General features: G+C 43.0%; 1 protein-coding gene, 1 long non-coding RNA gene and 1 other non-coding gene across 9 annotated transcripts in view; 1 reads left to right on the top strand and 2 right to left on the bottom strand.

Moving 5' to 3' along the window:
- Positions 1 to 970: 970 nt before the first annotated feature.
- On the bottom strand, positions 971 to 17,574 carry LOC132659235 (uncharacterized). The gene is made up of 2 exons (XR_009599439.1): positions 17,398 to 17,574; positions 971 to 10,857 (listed from the first exon to the last, which is right to left on the bottom strand). It is a non-coding gene; the product is annotated as an uncharacterized LOC132659235 (long non-coding RNA).
- Positions 15,668 to 18,813, top strand: part of DIS3L2 (DIS3 like 3'-5' exoribonuclease 2) — a 357,732-nt gene continuing 354,586 nt past the window's right edge. For 5 of the 7 annotated variants that reach the window (XM_042244405.1, XM_060410514.1, XM_027965312.2 and 2 more), the window contains exon 1: positions 15,668 to 15,723. The gene's annotated coding sequence lies outside the window, so the exon portion shown is untranslated. Of the gene's footprint in view, positions 15,832 to 18,813 lie in introns of all 7 variants that reach the window. The other 2 variants (XM_060410516.1, XM_042244406.1) reach the window with 1 other exon arrangement.
- Positions 18,657 to 18,728, bottom strand: TRNAG-CCC (transfer RNA glycine (anticodon CCC)). The gene has a single exon. It is a non-coding gene; the product is annotated as a tRNA-Gly (tRNA).

The raw sequence follows: 18,813 nt of genomic DNA on the forward strand, positions 1-18,813 counted from the left end.
CAGGTTGAATGGCACCTTGCCTAGGCCCCCGGGGCTTAGCTGTGTGTGCACAGGAAAGGCTGCACTGCCTTGGGGTGCTGGTGCTCTCCCTGGACACTCCGGCAACGTGGGGAGGCAGCCCCCTGCTACTGCTCTCACCCAGGTACCCCTGTGGGAGAGCTCACCTCCAACGTGGCAGCAGAGGCAGCAGAAAGTCTGCACCAGCATCACAGGAACCGTGTTTCGGAGCCACTGCAGGGGCTCCCCTGGTGTCAGGCGCTGCAGTTGCACCACGGCCTGCAGGGCCAGGGGCTGGGTCCACCTCGGCATGGGGGCTACAGGGTGGGAGGCACCAAGGCCCATGAGTGAGGCTGGAAGTGGGAGCAGAAGTGGGGTGGAAATCTAAAGCGGTTAAGGATTCTGGTCCTGAGGGACTGTCTGTATTTCTGCTTCCCCAGCAGGTCGCCAGAGGGGAACCAACAGGACAGATTCAGGACATAGGCAAGCACCCTAGGAGGCCCTGACAGATTAGGGGAGGCTTCACCTTCAAATAGACTGGCCTTCCTGCTGGCAAGGTGGGGAGGCCCCAAAGGCAGGGTAACGTGGCCCTGAATGAATGTGGGATCCTCCTTGTCTGCCAAGCAGGCCATGTCTACAGCTTTCCCACTACCTTGGTTTTGATATTGTGAAAATAATCAGTGTTTCTTGGGAAAACAGAAATGGATGCATGAAGTCCATCAACTTGCTTATATAAACCTGAAATTGAACACAACCTGGAGCTGTAATTGCCTTTTGAAAAGTCACCTTATCTGGTGGAGAGCTTTGAGTTTAGCCAATCATAAGGAAAGCTCCTTTTATGATATTGTCCCTGTGAAAAACAGAGTGCCAAATTTTTATCATAAGTCTATGCTTTGGACAAGTTTACATCTCTGGAAGGAGAAATTCACTTGACATTTTGAAAAGTTGTCCCAGAGGCAAAAAAATCTTCTCATTTTTCAGTGACTCAATATAAGTTTATAGAAATATTACAGACATGCTTCAGAGATATTGCGGGTTTGGTTCCAGAACACTACAATAAAGCCATATCATAATAAAGCAAGTCAAATGAATTTTTTGATTTTCCACTGCACATAAAAGTTACATTTATACTATACTGTAGTCTATTAAGTGTGCAACAGCATTATCTCTAAAAAAAAAGTACATACCTACCTTAATGTAAAAATACTTTATTGCTAAAAAGTGCTAACCATCATCTGAACCTTCAGTGAGTCACAGTAGTAACATCAAAGATCCCTAATCACCGATGCCTAGACTACAGCAATGATGAGAAAGTCAGTGGTATCATGACACCAGAATGTGACCCAGAAACACGCATCTGTACTGTGTCTGGAGAGAAGTGAGGTAGTGTGGTCCCTCCCAGGCCTGGCTGCCTGTACCTGCAGACCTTGAGCTGGCGGGGAAACCTAGCTCAGGGTGAGGGGGGAGAAGCCCTTAGTTTCCTCCAGAGGCTGACTGATTTGGGGACAGCATGGTTACCTCACAGGTGGCAGCTCCCTGGTGGCAGAAGGAACCAAAGGCAGGAATGGAAGAGAGACTGGCCTCCAGGCTGCAACTCCCCCAAATGTGGGAGTTTCTTTGTCTTGGTCTCTCTCAAGAATCCCTCCACTTGCCAAAGGTGCCCCTCCCCAGAGTGTGTTTTCTTAATATGTTCAGTGGCAAAGTGAGAACACTTCATTAAAAAAAATAAACCCACTGGCAGTTTCCTGGCAGTCCAGCGGTTATGGCCGGAACTCTCACTACTGAGGGACTGGGTTCAATCCCTGGTCAGGGAACTAAGATCCCGCAAGCTACACAACATGGCCAACAAACAAATACCACGCATGCTAAGTTGCATTAGTTGTATCCAACTTTTGCGACCCTATGATCTGTAGCCCGCCAGGCTCCTCTGTCCACGGGAATTCCCCAGGCAAGAATACTGCAGTGGGTTGCCACACCCTCCTCCAGGGGATCTTCCCAACCTAGGGATTGAACCTGTGTCTCTTATGTCTTCTGAATTGGCAGGCGGGTTCTTTACCACTGGCCCCATCGGGGAAATCCAAACAAAAACCCCATGTCTGGAAATAGGTATTTTCAGACTGAAAACTTGCTCTTCTCTGCAGATAGATGGGCTGGCTGGTAGGGAAGATGTTGGCCAGTATTTTCGAACAGAGTCTAGGGATGATTTTTCTTCAAGAAGAACAAAACTATGACACCTGAACCAGGTGAGTGAGTTCACTGTCTATCTTTTCTCCCCATGGTTGGATACTTGCCATCCATAATATTTAGACAAAAGTGTAAATGCTCTTTTTACAGCTTTGGACAAGATAACACTGGTGAATATGATGCTTGATATTTAGTCAAAAATTCTCAGGGACAGAATCAGGCAGTGGGAAGCCCCAGGCTTCCCCCTCATGCCTGTCTGCAGGGCCCAGCCCTGTGGATGACCCCTTGCAGTGGCAGGAGAGATTCTAAGCTGGTAGCCAGAAAAACAGCCTGATCCAAAGAGGGGAAAACAGGAAGGGGGAGCTAAGATACAGATCAGAGAGGGGTGCTTGAACAGAGCTCTTGAGGACAGATGACATCTGGCTTCATGGTGGTATCCATAGCACCTAGGCCTCTGGTAGGTACCTTGTAATATATCCTCTGGATAATGTTTAAGATAATTGTCTTTATCCTCATCTCACAGATGAGGAAACAGACTCTGACCAAGTGGTCTGCTCAAGGCCATAGGATGTCAGTGGTAGATGTGGGATTCAGAGCTTCCTGATCTACTGCACCTGGTTGTCTTCACACAGAGCAGACACCATGAAAATGTTAGCTGGATGGATGGAGGGATGATGGATGTTGGGATGGAGGAAACTGGTAACAGAGAGAGGAGCTGGGTGCTGTCGGAAGACTTATTCACCAGCTACTCTTTAGTATCTCTTAAATTTTGCACTAGATGAATGTATTGCTTTACAAAATGAATATATGAAATAACAAGGATTTATATCTTCCAGGCAGAATGAAGATGGCACTAGCGGTAAAGAACCCATCCGCCACTGCAGGAGACAAAAGAGTCATGGGTTCGATCCCTGGGTTGGGAAAATCTCCTGGAGGAGAGCATAGCAACCCACTCTAGTATTCTTGCCTGGAGAATCTCCATGGACAGAGGAGCCTGGAGGGCTATGGTCCATAGATTTGTAAAGAGTCAGACATAAATGAAGCAATGTAGCACACACACAAGTAGAATAAAAGGCCACTCCTGAAAGATTAAAAATCAGCTTAGCTTCAGTTTTCAATTAGAATATTCAGTTTTCAGCTTAGAATATTCCCAAAACATTCTAAGCAGCAAGATGCCCTCGCTGTTGTTTCACTCCTGTACATTACAAATAAATGAGACAAACATAGACAGGAAATTGTGTATAGCAAGAATGACAGAAAATGGTTAATATTACATTTAAAAAATAATTTCATTGATCTATTTGTTTCTGGCTGTGCTGGGTCTTCGTTGCTGCACAGGCTTTTCTCTCGTTGCAGCGAACAGGGGCTACTCTTTAGTTGCGGTGCAGGGGCTTCACTGTGGTGGCTTCTCTTGTTGAGCCTGAGCTCCACAGTACCTGGGGCACGTGGGCTCAGTAGCTGTGGCTCCCGGGCTCTAGAGCACAGGCTCGGTAGTTGTGGCACGTGGGCTTAGTTGCTCCGCAGCTTATGGGGTCTTCCTGAATGAGGGATGGAATCCATGTCTCCCACGTAGGCAGGCAGATTCTTTACCTCAAACTTCCAGGAAAGCCCAATATTACACTTTAATAGGAGATTTTACAGAGTATTTGGATTGAAGGTCTTAATAGAGAATTGGGTAAACTCATGAAAAAAAATATACTCAGAAGAAAATACATTTACATACAGTATCTGCTGCTGCTGCTGCTAAATTGCTTCAGTCGTGTCCAACTCTGTGCGACCTCATAGACAGCAGCCCACCAGGCTCCCCAGTCCCTGGGATTCTCCAGGCAAGAACACTGGAGTGGGTTGCCATTTCCTTCTCCAATGCATGAACATGAAAAGGGAAAGTGAAGTTGCTCAGTCGTGTCCGACTCTTAGCGACCCCATGGACTGCAGCCCACCAGGCTCCTCCATCCATGGGATTTTCCAGGCAAGAGTACTAGAGTGGGGTGCCATCACCTTCTCTGTTATAGTATCTAAGATAAGCGTAATAAGTAAAAATTAAGTTATTTATTAGAGCAAAAGATTGGAAATAATCTATGAATCTAACAATATGCTATAATTATTCTGGTCAAATAGCTAATGGAAAATTCATGTAGGCTACTACACATTTACTTAAACTGATACCATAGAATTTTATTTGTTGACATGTTATGTGAATCTCTTCAAGTTTTTAAAGTGAAAAAGTTACAAAACACTGTTGAAGCATATTCTAATGGAGGACTCACTTTTCAGTTTTCAATTTCAGAACTTACGATAAAGCCACAACAGTCATGACAATGTGGCACAGGCATGAAGACAGATCAATGGACTAGAACTGAGCCCGGAAATAAATCCATATATGTTAACTGATTTTGACAAGGATGCTAAGATCATTCAATGGGAAAAAATAGTCTTTTGAACACTGGGACAACTGGATAACTGTGTTCAAACGAGTGAAGTTAGACCTCTGTCTCACTTCACATACAAAAATTTATTCAAAATGGATCAAAAATCCGAACATGTGTGCTAAAAGTATAAAATAGTTGGAAGAAAACATAAATCTTTATGACCTTGCATTAGGCAACAGTTTTTCTTAAGATATGATACACTAAGGACAAGCAACCAAATGAAAAATAGATAATTTGGACTTCATCAAGCTTAAAGCTTACTTTTCATCAAAGAACATTATTAAGGTAGTGAAAAGACAACAGTCCAGACGAGAGAAAATATTTGCAAAAAATACATTTGATAGGAACCTAGAATCCAGAATACATAAAGAATTCTTACAATCCAGCCACAAAAAGACAATCCAATTAAAAATGAGCAAAGGACTTGAATAGAAAGTTCTCCAAAGAAGATATACAAATGGTCAATAAACATCATTACTAGCCATTATGGAAATGCAAATTAAAACTACAATGAGATGCCACTTTACTAGACAGTACTCCATTCGAATGACTGTGTTTAAAAAGTGGAAAATAACAAATGTTGTCGAGGTTGTGGAGAAATTGGGACACTTATACACTGTTGGTGGGAATATAAAATGGCACTGTTATATGACCCAGTCCATACTACCAAGCAATTTTACTCCTATATATATATGCCCCAAAGAATTGAAAATGTATGTTCATGCAAAAACTTGTACTTGAATGTTCATAGTAGCTTTATTCATAACAGCCAAAAACTGGAAACAACCCAAATGTCCATTAACTGATAGACAAAGAAAATGTGATATATATATATGAATATGATTTTACAATAAAAAAGAATGAATCAGCGACCATATTATAATGTGGATGAATCTTGAAAACATTATGCTAAGATAAATAGTTTTTTCAGTAGTCATGTATGGATGTGAGAGTTGGACCATAAAGAAAGCTGAGTGCCGAAGAATTGATGCTTTTGAACTGTGGTGTTGGAGAAGACTCATGAGAGTCCCTTGGACTGTAAGGAAATTAAACCAGTCCATCCTAAAGGAAATCAGTCCTGAATATTCATTGGAAGGACTGATACTGAAGCTGAAACTACAATACTCTGGCCACCTGATGTGAAGAACTGACTCATTAGAAAAGACCCTGATGGTGGGAAAGATTGAAGGTGGGAGGAGAAGGGGACGACAGAGGATGAGGTGGTTGGATGGCATCACTGACTCAATGGACATGAGTTTGAGTCAGCTCCGGGAGTTGGTGATGAACAGGGAAGAGTGGTGTGCTGCAGTCCACTGGGTCACAAAGAGTCGGACACAACTGAGCGACTGAGCTGAACTGAAGATAAAGAAGCCAATCATAAAGGGCCATATATTGTATGATTCCATTTATATAAAAAGTCCAGAATAGGGAAATTCATAGAAACAAAAAGTAGATTGCGATTGGCTAGGGCTGGAAGGATGGGAGGGAAATGGGGAGTGCTCGTGGCATGGGATTTCTCTTTTGGGGTGGTTAAAATGTTCTAAAATTTATTGTGGTGATGGTTGTACAACACTGTGACTATACTATAAAGAACCAAATTGTACACTTTAAAATGGTGAATTTTATGTTATGTGAATTATATCTCAGTTTAAATTTTCAAAAAAGTATATTTCAATCTAAATCCAAATGTATGTCTACCTACCTACAAATGTATGTATGTGTGTTTGTACGTATCTATCTACCTACAGGGACTTCCCAGGTGGCTCAGTGGTAAAGAATCTGCCTGCCAGTGCAGGAGACAGAAGAGATGCAGGTTTGATCCTTGGCTGGGGAGGATCCCCTGGAGTAGGAAATGGCAACCCACTCCAGTATTCCTGCCTGAAAATTTTCCTGGGCAGAGAAGCCTGGTGGACGAGGGTTCACGGGGTCACAAAGAGCCAGACACGACTAACACACATTCACACATCTACCTACCAGTCTGTCTCATTTTGGGTACTGGAATTATATCTACATTTTGAGTTGCTTCTTCACGTGAATATTTATAATTTATATACTGCTACTGCTGCTAATAAAACAAAGAAAAAAAATAAAAGAAAACGCTAAAATATACATGGAACTGCTAAGATACAATTTGTAAAAGAAGGGATGTAAAATAGTTGCCCATTGTGCAGCTCTGCAACATAAAGATACGGTGTTAGGAACAGAATAAAGCGAAAACAAACGCGCAAAAGTGGTAAAATTACGTATGAGGTAAAAGTTGTAAAACCTTTTTTTGTGTTATAATCTTTACCTTTACAAGTAGGCAGAAAGTGAACATATTTGTCTTAAATTAATTGAGGTTTTGTTTATTAAGTTGCTATTGAAAATGTTAATGACAACAATATCAAGTCTGGATGCTTTTCCCCAAAAATTCAGTCAGTCATTCTACCAATCTTCATTGAATAGGTTTTAGATATTTCTTTTTCCCCAAAACTTATTATTTTTGTATTGGGGTATAGCTGATGAACAAGCAATGTTGTGACAGTTTCAGATGAACAGCGAAGGGACTCACCCATACATACACATGTATCCAGTTTTCCCCCAGATTTTCCATATTTCTTGTGAATTTTTCTTTTTGCTCATCTTTTCCTGATGTTTTGAATTTTCTTCTTGTTTGGTTTTATTCAAAGTTATGAATTCCTTTTAATTTTAAAATGTATTCAATTTTAACTTTGAATTGTATTTCTTAATAATTGAAACATTTTTGTGTTTATATAGTCTTTAGGTTTTTGTATATCTTATATTTTCTTGGGTACTTGACTGTACTTGTGGTTTGAAAATATTATATTAGTTCATTTTTAATTGTTTTGCATCTTAGCAGATATTCTTATTTTCCAATTAATTTATTTGATTTCATATTTGTTCCTGTTCCTTTAAAAATTTGTTACTTATATCTTTTAAAAAAATTTAGGTGTAAATTTAGTTGATATTTTTTTCCCTTTTTCTTTCTTGTTATCATAAGCCTGAAAGATACCAGAATTCTCTCAATGCAGCTTTAACTGTGTATCCAATATCTCTTGTTTGTTTGTCTTAAAAGTAACATCCCCATATTTGGTGTTGCCTTTTCAACCTATTAATAATTGTTCCATCACAGACCTTTCTTCCATTCTTGCCTGGTCATGTGCATATAGGTGGCATACCGGTTTTCTCTCCAATTTTATTGTCTGAGAAAGTATGTGTAAAGTCTTTGTGTGCTAGGTCGCTTCAGTCATGTCCGACTCTTTGTGACCCTATAGACTGTAGCCTGCCAGGCCCCTCTGTCCATGTGATTCTCCAGGCAAGAATACTGGAGCAGGTTGCCTATACCCTCCTCCATGGGCGCTTCCCAGCCCAGGGATCGAACCCATGTCTCTTATGTCTCCTGCACTGGCTGGCGAGTTCTTTACCACTCGTGCTAGAATCTTTATCTATTGTTGAGTATCTTTATCTTCAAAATTGCAGTTCATTTCTGTGAAAGCCTAATGCACATTTGAGAAAGCTCCCTATTTCCCAATTTTTTCTTTTTGGATTAGATCCTCTAATCACCGTTTTGTAGAAGGGAAAAGGAGGCCCCCTCACCACCACCCCAAGGTGTAGGGACTTGCTGACAATCCCTCAGCGGGGCTGGGTCAGAGCCTGTTTTGGGGGCCAATGAATGGAGTATTGTGGAGAGTTTCTGCAAGCAAGCTCCAACAGCACCCTGCCTTTGCTGGCGCTCCGTTCTGTTGAAAAGCTACAGAGCAGGGGGCCCTTGGGCCAAACAGCTTGTTTTGCCGGACTTCCCCTGCAGCCTCCCTGCTGTACACAGCATTATACTGACCTGCTGTCTCAGGCTTCTCCTTGGCCCTGCCTGAAGAAAGGATTATTTCCTAGGATGCTAGCTTCTCATGAAAACAGTCCTCCAGTGGGTCCTGCCATTGGTGTTCAGGGCATGCCCAGGTTTGCGGAATCGTGGGATAAACATAACTTATTCAGTCAAGCTGGGACCCGCTACTTTTGCTTTTGTGCAAGCCTGACTTATCTGAGCCAGGCTTTTAAATTATTCTCTCCCTTTTCTTTTTCTTTTTTTAAAAAAACAAGATTCATAGGTGTGGATTTGTCTTTTTAATCCAGTCTATGATTCTATTTTTTTTTAATAGGAGAATTTAGTCTCTTTATGTGTAATCTTATAATTGTTCTAATTGTATTACTCTGTATTTTTCTCAGTTAATAAAATTTTGTTTTCTCTTTAACTTAAAATAGGATTTCTTTTGGATGCTGTGTCGTTTGATTCATTTAACTAAGATCAGATGTAACATTTTCTGAACAACTCAGCTTCCCAGTGTTTTTACTTTATTTTCATTTATCCATCAAGTGACTGTGCACATTTATCTGTTCTAATTTAAAAAATGTTTTTCTTATAAATAGATTTAGAATTATTTTTGTCATTCTCTCAACTTCTTCAAGTCCTCTTTGGTCAAATCTTCTTGGTTTGATTTTGGCCTTTAGAAAAGTTAAATATTTAAAAATACACTATCACACTGAATGGCAACCATAGCTTTATATCATTGCTTTTCAGGCTAGGATATGCATATCTGTGGAGACAGGCTATAATATAGTGCATGAAACTATCACTACTCCCTTCATTGAAATTTTGTTCCCCTCTCCTCCAGTAAGTCTGCACCATGCACACACACACACATTCCCCGCCCACTCCAGCCCCTAAGAAAGGTATACACTTGAGTAGCCCTAATTCTCTTTCCCTTGTTCAGCTAATTGGCTCCAGGAGACCCCTAGCCCAACTCATAGACTGGCGTGAGCCAATCAATAAGATGTTTTCTCTCTAGAATTCTAGAATTCAGAGACTCAATCAGGGTTGGACACTAAAAAGGGAGAAACAGATTCACCCTTCACTGAAATTGTTCCCCACCCCAACCCCACACATGAGTCCTTGGAAGAGTGTTGATATCTGAAAAAAACAAAACAAAACAAACAAACAAAAAAAAAACGGGCTTAGTTAGGAAGGGAAAGTGCCAAGGAGAACTTTGGTAGGCTTCAGTGTCTGCTCTAAAAGGAAGAATAAAAGCTGCTTATGTCAATTAGGACCATCATTTATAAGATACTTCTAAGAGCAACTACTATATAGGATAACTACGTGTTAAATAATATTAACAAACACATGTATTTCACTATGTGCCAGGCACTGTTCTAGGTCCTTCACATATATCGACTCATTCAAATCTCATATAAGCCTTGTGAGATGTTATCATCATCAGCAACAATCAGAGTTGCAACTTGAGAGTGCCTTTTCTCTTACACTAGCTTCTTGTGTGGCTGGGATCTAGCAGGACACGAGGCATACAAGAAGAGTAAAATTCTGTCCTATACATATCCCCCTCTGCAGTAAATTCTCCAGCAAAGAAAAGTATAAGCATCCTGGGTTTGGGGAATGAAATATGACTCTTTACTTTCTCATTTAAAGTGCAATCATTGTTAGATGACATTTGCAGTTGCTGAGATATATGTATAATTCAAGTCCAAAACCAGAAAAAATAGGCAAGATGGAAGATCAGAGAAATAAAAATTAAAATAAGATGATGAGGGAGTATAAAAATTAAGACAAATTTAAAGCTAAAGATGTGGAAATAAACATTTAGGAAGAATAACACTGTAAATGAGGGCATTTTCTAAAATTCATATTTAAAGTAGCATATGTAAAATTAAAAAAAGAGATAAAAAGGCAAAAAACTAGAACAATTAAAAAATAAACCTAAAAATTTAAGAATAATACGTTAATGGAATCCTGATAAAATAGTGAAAATATTTAAAAAGATGAAAATTTAAATAGAAGTTAGTAGGTTAAAGAGACATTAAGGCAAAAGCTAACACCTATGAGGCAAAAAATGGGAATATTATAGAAGGATTTATTTCTTAAAAATTAGGATAAAAATAATACTATGAAGCTAGAATGTGGAGAAGGCGATGGTATCCCACTCCAGTACTCTTGCCTGGAAAATCCCATGGATGGAAAAGCCAGGTAGGCTCCAGTTCATGGGGTTGCAAAGAGTTGGACACGACCGAGTGACCTCACTTTCACTTTTCATTTTCATGCATTGGAGAAGGAAATGGCAACCCACTCCAGTGTTCTTGCCTGGAGAATCCCAGGGACGGCAGAGCCTGGTGGGCTGTCGTCTATGGGGTCGCACAGAGTTGGACTTGACTGAAGTGACTTAGCAGCAGCAGCATGAAGCTAGAAGGAACAGAAAAATGTATTTTTTTTGGAATTTAAAAAATCTTTGTATTTTTATTTTTACAATGAAAAACTATTAAGTATTTTTTTGTTAACTGCTGTATCACACATATGCATAGAAGAAATACACAGAATCAGCATCAGGATTAACAAAAGACAAAGGTCAGTAGGTCAAGACAAGAATGAGAAGACATTAGATTCATGGATCAATAAGAAAAAATAGTCAAATAGGAAAAAAAAATGAGAAAAAACAATTCACTGAAGATGAAATGCAAATGACAGTGAACATATAAAAAGCTGCCCAACCTAATAATTGGAAAAATGCAAAGTAAAACAAAATAAGATTGTATTTTCAAGCATAGGACTAGCAGAAATTAAAAAGATTTATGATATCCAGAGCTGGCAGTGATAAGTACAAATAAGCACTCTCATACACTGTTGGTGGGAATATAAATTAATAAGCCTATTTTGAAGAGCATTTGGCAGTATCACAAAATTTCAATTTGTAACTTTTAGCCAACTAGAACTCTTTTCCACAGAAATACTTTCACATGAGAACAAACTTATGCACTGAATATTGAAAGCACCATTATTTATGATAGAGAAAATAGAATGCAAATGAAGTATCCTCCAATTCAATAATATTGAATTAATAATTACACATTTGTAAAATAAAATATTATACAGATATTAAAAAAAGTGAAGCTGAATTTCATGGATTGACTTGGAAAGATCTATAAAACATAGTGTTAAGGGAAAAAATTAAAAGCATATTGGGGATATAAATTTTTAAGACTAAATTTAAAGTGAGATGAGAACAGCATCAGACTATAAACAGACTCCAAGTTGGAAATAGTGGTCTGGACGATCTAGCTGCTGCAGTCTGGGAGGCTAAGAACAATTGATATGATGATGGTGATATATTCTGCTTACTCACAGCCCTCTAAGCCCACCATACACTGCCTGCACAGGTATGGACTTTATAATGCATCCCACAGGTGATTTGGGCTTGATCAGCTAGTGGTAAAGAACCTGCCTTCCAAGGCAGGTAGACGTAAAAGACGCTGGTTCAATTCCTGGGTTGGGAAGATCCCCTGGAGGAGGGAATGGCAACCCAGTTCAGTATTCTTGCCTGGAGAATCCCATGGACAGAGGAGCCTGGCAGGCTGCAGTCCACAGGGTCTCAAAGAGTCAGACATGACTGAAGTGACTTAGCATGCATACATGCATGCTGAGCTAAGACCTTCCAAAGTCATACTCCCAAGCCAGCAAGCACTCTTTTACTTTGGTTTTTGGAATGTGTTCTTTTTTGAAAAAAAAGTATTTATTTATCTGGCTGTGCCAGGCCTCAGTTGCATCATGTGGGATCTTCGATCTTCACTGTGGCATGCGGGATCTTTAGTTTCTGCATGCAAACTCTTAGTTGTAGCATGTGGGATCTAATTCCTTGAGCAGGGATCAAACCCAGGTCCCCTGCATTGTGGAGCGTGGAGTCTTAGCCACTGGATTACCAGGGAAGTCCTGGAATATATTCACTTCTACCTTAGATTTTTCTCTAACCTATTTGGTAGTCCTTTCACTATCTTTTAACTTCCTTCTAGGTAAAATTAGCAGGTGAAAGGCATTCAAACTGTGTTGTTGAATGAACTTATTCCATCCTATCTCCTTGAAGTTTTTGTGCTGTTTGGTCAGTACATTGTTCATACACACACACGCGTGCGCACACACACACACACAGCTTTAGCACCTTGCGTCATCTTTGAGGTTGTAACCCCTTCTTACTGAACCCGAGCTGCTTGGCTATTTGCTCCTTTCACCACTACTGGTGGCAGTGGAATTGGGTGGGGGAAATGACACAGTCTATAGGGCTTGTTCTTGGACTGGGTTATTAGGGTGAGAGTTGGTGATGAGGGAAAGTGGAGTCAACAGTGATTCCTGGGTGTCTGGCTTTGAGACAAGGTGGATGTTGGTAAAGGAGAAACCCAAGTTGGGGATGCTGGTGGTTAGGAATCAGGATTGGCACAGAAAGCTCTGGGGCAACCAAAACTTAGACTTCATAACAGACACAGTTACTCCTAGGGCCAAAATGGAATTCTCCTGGAGGCAGCAGATGGCTCACTTCATATAAGAACCAGGCATGGTAACTCTGATCCTTCACTCATATGTTGGGTCTTGGGGAGCATTCCTCTAAGCCATTAACTGGCATCCATCATCCAGAGACCAGACAGACAAAGAATATCACCTGGAAACTTCCATGCCCATACCACTCTGAAAATACAGAGTTCACTCACAATTCCCTGCAGTTCTCTAAGAATATGCCCTTCATAGCAACGATAAATTTCTACCTCTTGAGGCATCATTGAGATGTCCCAGAAGCCTAGCCAAGTTGAGCCTAATGAATCACCTTGGCCCTTCAATAGAACACAGTTCTTTAGAATAGATGCTATATTCAAGGTTGCCAGGAGAATGTGGGGTGGGCTTTATCTTATACTTTATCTATTTGGATTTCCTTTTTCTAGGTCACAAGTTGACTTTGTCCCTTCTTTTCACAAAGAAATTAATTGATTTAACTTTCTTTTACTGAGTTGTAACAATTTTCTGGGCTTCCCTGTTGACTCAGATGGTAAAGATTCCACCTGCAACGTAGGAGCCCCGGGTTCAATCCCTGGGTTGGGAAGATCCCCTGGAGAAGGGAATGGTCACTCACTCCAGTATTCTTGCCTGGAGAATTCCATGGAAAGAGGAGTCTAGCAGGCTATAGTCCATATGGTTGAAATTTCCATGGGGTTGATGTTGCTTCTAGGCCCTCTTGGCCAATATGTTAGGTGTTCTAAACTCTTCAGCTACACATTTAGAATTTCATGGTTTCTTTCCATGGGTGCCTGGTCACATCCATTGTGGACAGAGTTATCAGTCTCTCAGAGAAGAATAACATTTCTCTCTTGGGCATACGCATGCACACACACACTGTAATATTTGTGATAATGGAAATCGATTGGACTTATGGACTGGGATATATGTTTGTGGGGCAAGCCTCTCATTTCAACTCACTTCAGAGTGTGTTGTGGTTACCCTTTGGCCTAAATGAAGAAGCCCAGGGTGCACTTCATTTAGACGACTTGGGGATATGTCTACCTAGCCCTGCAGCCTTCACCCTGGCTGACACCACACTTTCTGCCTGCAGTCCAATCTCAGTGAGCTATCTCTGTTAAACTTATGTGCAAAAATTGTCCTTCTCTCCTATTCCTGTTTCTAATTACTTTTGGCTTCACTTCCCATTTCTGGCCCTGAAAGCCCAGCTTCTATGTTTTCAATCCTTTATCTTTCTTCTGGATCTTCCCACCTCTGGCTCCACTGGGCTCTGTCCCATCTACTGAGTCTCTGGGCCTCCATCACATTCTGCTTCCTACCCCTGTTGAGTTTCTTCCACCCTCTACAGTTTGAATAGACAAGTTCTGCCCACAACACACCTTTGCTGAGGGTTTGGAAGGGACTTGTGTGATCATTAAAAATCAGAGGCCCAGGGGTTCTTTTATTCTTTAAACAAACATTGATTGAGGCCTTTGCATGTGGCAGGCACTGTAGATGCAAGGTTAAATAATATTTTCCACCTTCAAGGAGATCGGTTATTAGTAGAAGAATTCTGAAATTTGCAAATATGGTGACAGTGCTTTTAGGTACATTAGGCATTCAGGAACAATTTTATGTTATCTCTTTCCCTTGTTTCAACTAGGAGCATATGGTGGTGGACTCAATCACTACACAGATTCAAGTCATTGTCAACTTTGACAACCCAGTCCTGAATTTTGATTTTTCTATGGTCACCACTGTGATCTGGATCCACACAGCATTTGACACTGGTGATCACTTCCTTACCGAAATTCTTCTGCTGTCTTTTCAATAGTCTTTCAAACGAACACGCTGCCTGCTCTTTGGGGGTTCTTTTTCCTTTGTTCACACCTGTGATACTGTTTTCTAGGTTCCAGCCTTAACCATACTCTCTTCTCTACACAGTTTCCAGGGCAGGCCCGTACATACCTTTCTTTCAGTGGGTTTCTCAACGGGGAGCCTACTCTCCTCCCTGGATCACTCTTCCCTACCTTTTTAACTTGGCTGAAGTCTCCACCCCTGGCTTTTCCCCACCTGAGTCTGGGTAGGCCCCCCTCGGGCTGGCTCCCCTACCTTTCTTCACTCTGAGCATCCCAGTCTGCAGGATACTGCCCGCCTGCCTGCCCTGCCACCCGCCTGTCCGTTCAGCGGGCAGGAACCACGCCTGGGTGGTCCACCTCTGTATCCCAGGGCCAGCCCTGCACCTAGCTAGCTCTGAGCAGGTGTAACCGAGCGTGGAGTTAAGTCAAGGGATGAGTTTTTAAAAAAACTTGTCACAGGAAAGGACCGGCGGGGCTACACCCGGGAGCTAGAAGCTGCGGGCTGGAGGCGTCGGCGGCGAGGATAGCGGGGGGTGGGGGGCCATAGGGGGATGGGGGAATAGGGGAGTGGGCGGCTGTGAGAGGCAGTTCAGCTGGGCACGGTACCGAAGACTGGGGCTGGGCGCGATCAGGAGCAGGGGCGGGAGGTCGCCCGCCAGCCGCTGGCCCGGGAGCAGGGGGCCAGCATCTAGAGCCACTGGCTACAGCTGGCCCCCGGGAGAGCCCTCCGCTAGGGCTCTGCTGCCGCCGCCGCCGCCGCCGCCGCAACAGAACTACCGCGGAGACCACCGCTGCGGCCGCGCGCGCTCACCCTCGCGCTTCGCTTTTGGCCCCTCCCGGCCACCGTTGCTCTCTACAACTCGACGCCCGTGACCCGGAAGAGCATTCTCCTTAGCAACTGCGGGAAGGCGGCGGCGCTGGCTTCCCGGGAGCCACGGTGAGGCCTCCCCGCCCCCGGACCCCCTGCGCCCGCGCGCCCACCTCGACCCCTCCCCAGAATCGACCCCGGGGCTGGCCTTCAAGGCCACCGCGACCCTTCGGGGAGGTAGGGGCACCTGCGCCGGCGGCCAGACGCAACTGCTCTCTGTCTCTGGCATCGATTCCCCGGCCCTGGCCTCGCCCCTGCCCACCCCACGCCCCCTGCTCAGGGCCCACCTGGTCTCCCAGGCCCGGCTCCTCACGCCTGAGCAGCGCCGACCCTCCCTTGTACCCAGTATGATGCCCCGGGAGGAAAAGTAGAGTTAAACAGCCTGTTGCTTACTGTTTAACTCGGGACCCTTCCCGAGGTTCGGGTTACCTGTGGACACATTCTGTTGGGTCCTGATAGATGTTTGGGATTGACAGGGGAGGGGCGCCTTAGGATTCCTGACCAGCAGCCACTTTGCTGTAATACTTGATGTTTGCCTGTTGCTTTGCGCCTTCCAGAGTGGTATACTTTTATCTGCTTCGTTGATCGTGGAGACTCATCTAGTTCAACATTTCGAACTGGTCCTTTAGCTGGGAATTAGCTTTCTGGTTTTTAGTTTATTTGTGCTGTGCTGAGTCTCGTCGGAGTCTTTGCGACCCTATGGACTTGTAGCCCGCCAGGCTGCCCTGTCCACGGGGATGCTCCAGGCGAGAGTATTGGAGTGGGTTGCCATGCCCTCCTCCAAGGGATCTTCCCAACCCAGGGATGGAACCCAGGCCTCCCGCATTGCAGGCGGAATCTTTTACTGTCTGAGCTACCAGGGAATCCCAAGAATACTGGAGTGGGTAGCCTGTTGCTTCTGCAGGGGAACTTCCCAACCCAGAAATTGAACCGGGGTCTCCTGCATTGCCGGCAAATTCTTTACCAGCTGAGCTACCTGGGAATTTTAGTTTATTTAGTATTCTGTGAGTTAGATTTTGTGTCTTAATAGTTTTCTACAGAAGGAACTCTCCTTGGGACTGAGTAGATTTTGGGAAAAAAGACTCAAGTGACATTTACCACGTTAAAAAAGTAGGGACAGGTGTTGTTAATATCTCTGATTTACATTTGAAAACAGTTTCAACACAATAGTAAAATCCCAGCTGGCCTGTTTCCAACCCCCCGACCCCCTCCCCCCCCCCACCCCCAGCTCCACCCCAGAAATTGACAAAGTAAAATTTATATTAAAATACAAAGGACTGAAAACCTCCCTTAACTGAGTTTTAAGCGGTGGGACTAAGGATGCTCTAAGCCAGCAAGTCCTAATCTTTTTGGCACCAGGGACTGGTTTCCTGAAGGTAATTTTTCTGGGGTTGCATGGATGGCGTTGGTTGATTCAAGTACATTACATTTATTGTGCATTTCATTTCTAGTATTACATTATGATGTATAATGAAATGGGGCTTCCCAGGTGGCACTAGTGGTAAAGAACCCGCCTGCCAATGTAGGAGATGTAAGCTAAGACATGACGGATTGATTCCTGGGTGGGAAAGAACCCCCGGAAGAGTGCATGGCAACCCGCTCCAGTACTCAGGCCTGGAGAATCCCATGAACAGAGAAGCCTGGAGGGCTGTAGTCCATAGGGTCACAAAGAGTCGGAAGCGACTTAGCATGAACGCTCATAAAATGGAATCGTTTTACATATAATGGAATAGTACAACTCACCATAGTGCAGAATCAGTGGGAGCTCTGAGCTTGTTTTCCTGCAACTGGATGGTCCCATCCAGGGGTGCTGGGGGACAATGACACCTGAAGTGTGTTGCTTACGTCAGTCTACTCCACAGTCTTGTTTTGGTTCGAGCTCCTGTGAGAATCGAATGTGGCTGCTGATCTGTCAGGAGGTGGAGCTCAGGCTGTAATAGGAGCGATGGGAAGCGGCTATAAATACACAGGAAGCTTGGCTTGCTTTCCGGCGATTCACTTCCTGCTGTGCTGCCCAGCTCCTAACAGGCCACGACCCCTACCATGGGCTTTGGGGACCCCCTGCGCTAAGCCTTATTTGAACGTTATTGGATAACGACATTATAATTAATCCAATGGTAATGGAGATAAAACTGAGGCATATGAACAATTTTTGGAAATATTATTTGGGACTAAAATGCAGGAGTTTAAATATAAAAATCCATTATTCAAAAGAGTATAATTTCATTTCAGTTAAGTATTTATTAAGTGCTTAGAATGCTCAGTATTTGCTTAGAGACAGAAGGGCCAGGGAAATTTATACAGGCATTTGAGTTGACTTTTTTGTTTTTTTAAAGAATTGAGTAGGGACTTTAGGCTCAGTTGCTTTGGGCGTTCTCCAAGATTGATTGTGAAGATGCACAAACTCCTAAGGAAACATTCTGTGATATTTTATTATTTTCTTATAGATTTGGTGCCCATTCACTTATTCAACAGGTATTTGAGTGCTTAGTTGGTACTAGGTGCTGAGTTTAGCATTGGAAATGGGGGAAAGTGAATGCATGCAAGATAGTCGTGATCAGCAGATTCCAGCAGATCAACCACATGAATGTAAAACTGCAACAGTGACAAGTATTTGAGTTAGGGAAGTCCTAGAAGTGACATTTGAACTGAGATCTGAAGGATACACAGGAAAGAAAGAATGTTCCAGTCAGAGCAGATGCAAGGGTAAAAAGACTCTGTGATGGCAGGGTTCATGGAGATAACTGGGGACTTAAGGTACAGGCCTATGTATGGATCAGGAAGCATACAGAAGAACCTGGGGGGAGAGGGGTCTGGTGAAGTGGGCCAGAAGGTGCTGGGCCTTGCAAGCAGGTAGAAGAGTTTTTCTTTATTCTTGGTATAAAGAGAAGCTTCCATACAGTTTTTTAAAAATTAAATTAAATTTTAATTGATTTGGTCACGCCAGGTGTTAGTTGTGGCACGCAGGATCTGTGATCTTTGTTGTGACATGTGGGGTCTAGTTCCCTGACCAGGGATTGAACCTGGGCCCCTGCATTGGGAGCACAGAGTCTTAGCCATTGGACCACCAGGGAAGTCCCTGTACAGTTTTCCTTGGAGCCCTAGACTAGATTGTGGGTGGGGATGACACACTTAGATTGTGTTTGACTAGCCTGCTTT

Source organism: Ovis aries, chromosome 2 (assembly GCF_016772045.2).
Source record: "Ovis aries strain OAR_USU_Benz2616 breed Rambouillet chromosome 2, ARS-UI_Ramb_v3.0, whole genome shotgun sequence".
NCBI classification, from domain to species: domain Eukaryota; kingdom Metazoa; phylum Chordata; class Mammalia; order Artiodactyla; family Bovidae; genus Ovis; species Ovis aries.